Source organism: Triticum dicoccoides, chromosome 1A, assembly GCF_002162155.2.
Source record: "Triticum dicoccoides isolate Atlit2015 ecotype Zavitan chromosome 1A, WEW_v2.0, whole genome shotgun sequence".
In the NCBI taxonomy this organism is placed as follows: Eukaryota; Viridiplantae; Streptophyta; class Magnoliopsida; order Poales; family Poaceae; genus Triticum; species Triticum dicoccoides.
Window position 1 is genome coordinate 419,151,653 of NC_041380.1, and position 2,483 is coordinate 419,154,135.

Here is a 2,483-nt window from a genome sequence, read left to right on the forward strand (position 1 = left end):
AGGTATGGAGAGGCAAGGTCCTAGCTATGGAGAGGTTGTAAACACAAGAGATGTACGAGTTCAGGCCCTTCTCAGAGGAAGTAAAAGCCCTACGTCTCGGAGCCCGGAGGCGGTCGAGTGGATTATATGTATATGAGTTACAGGGTGCCGAACCCTTCTGCCTGTGGAGGGGGGTGGCTTATATAGAGTGCGCCAGGACCCCAGACAGCCCATGTAGGAGAGGGTTTAAGGTGAGTTAAGTCTGGGGCGTTACTGGTAACGCCCCACATAAAGTGTCTTTACTATCATAAAGTCGACTTAATTACAGGCCGTTGCAGCGCAGAGTGCCTCTTGACCTTCTGGTGGTCGAGTGAGTCTTCGCGGTCGAGTCCTTCAAGGCAGTCGAGTGTGTCTCTCGTTGGTCGACTGGAAGGTGACCTCTTCTAAGGGTGTCCTTGGGCAGGGTACTTAGATCAGGTTTGTGGCCCTACCCTAGGTACATGACCCCATCATTAGCCCCCGAATGGATTGAGGCTTCGAGTGAGGAATGAGTTGATGTTGTTTCCGATTAACTTTTGCACACTGGTCGTGTGTTGTTCTGGACCAAAGAATCTCTTCGTTGGTAGTGAGCAACTTGTCTTCAGTCGACTCGATCCATTCTCTTCTTTCGTCGAGTGATCTTTCGGGCTTCGACGATTTCCGAGCGACGGATCGCAGGAAATCCCGCGTCTGACAGACCGATCTGCCGTTCGCGGATTCCGCGGGATGCGAAATTTTGGGGAAGCGCGCGAAGCGGAGCAGGCCACGGCGTTCGGATGGGACGGGACATAGACGCCTCGATCCCCGCGCCGCTTTCTTCGCCACGTATCCCGCCTGCATAACTGTTTCTGGATATGATTAGATCGACCGGGCCCACCTGTCATCCACTCGGAAGGGACCTTATAAATACGCCCGGCGAGGGTTTTTTGTACAGTGCCTCAGCATTCTCTTTCTCTGCTCCTTCCGTCTCCGTCCAGCGCGCTCGCTCTCGCCTCCCCACAACTTCTCCTCACGCGTCTCACCGGCAACCATGGCCAAGGAGAAGACGGCGGCGCTGGAACGCGCGAAGAAGGCGTCGGCGACGGAGAAGGCGAAGGGGAGATCCACCAGCCGCGGCGGGTCTTCGTCTAGATCCCGCCTGCCGAAGGGCTGGGTCCAAGGAGATTGGATCCAGTCGACCATCACGGAGAAAGATCTCCTCGACATGGCCAACGAGGGCCTGATCCCTCATGGAGCTGCGAGGCTTCCGGGGAAGGAGTGGCAGCCCCAGCCAGAAGAGGGTGAGTGCGTGCTCCTGGCTACCCATGTCGACCGTGGATTTTCTTTGCCACCGAGTATTTTCTTTCGTGGTTTCTTGAACTTCTTTGGAGCGCAACTCCATCACTTTACCCCAAATTCTATCGCCTATCTTGCCGCGTTCGTGTCCATGTGTGAGGGTTTTCTGGGCTGTCGACCGCACTGGGGCTTGTTCAAGCATATATTCACGTGTCGCTCTCAGACCGTGAAGAAAGCGAGCCCAGGCGACGAAAGGACCCGAGTTGTCCAAATGTGTGGGGGCCTGGGGATCCAGGTGAGGAATAAGAGCACCTTCCCAGCCATGACTTTTCCCGAGTCAGTCAGAGGCTGGCAGTCGACCTGGTTCTACTGCCAGGATCAGTCGACGCCGGGGCAGTCGAGTGGACTCCCTCAGTTTACCATGGACCGAGTGAACAAGCCCTCCTCTCTGAAGTTGATTCCGGAGGAGAAAGCTGACGTGAAGATGTTGATGGAGCGCGTAGTACAGTTGGTTCGGGAGGGAGTGACGGGCATGGATCTCCTGGAGGTTTTCCTTAGGCGTCGTATCCAGCCCCTTTAGTTCCGGAGCCACTGCATGTGGTTGTACTATGGGACTGAGGACGAGACTCGGGTCCATCCAGAAGCAGTCGACGATGTCACTCTGGAAAGGTGGATGGCTGCCGTTACCGGAAACAAGGATAACCCACGCGGAGCCAGAAGGATTCCTCCACTCGACCACCACAGTGATCCAAACAAGGTATGCCTGCTCTGCTCTTCACTGTTTTCTTGTCATATTCATTTCTGTTTATTCTGCCAATCGGTCGATTGATCTTTGTCTTGATGTCTATCAGGCCCTCACCGAGCTGTACTCGATGCCCAATGGAGCACAGGCTCCGACTGAGGAGGGTGAGGCGAGTGGGGGCGAGAGCCAGGAGGAGGAGTGGGACTCGGACGTTGCTGAGGATGATGACGACGATGACGACGATGACGGTGATGAAGATGATGCTGAATACGAGGAAGAAGAGGAGGAGGAGGTCGTACCACCGCGCTCAGAAAGGCGGTCGAAGCTTGTCCACGACCCTGCGACTGAACGTGGCAAGGGGGTTGCGACCGTTGCTCAGTCGACCAAGCGCCCTCGGACCACCTCTCCGGCGCCGACTGAAAAGGCGTCGAAGCAGCCCAGGGCGACT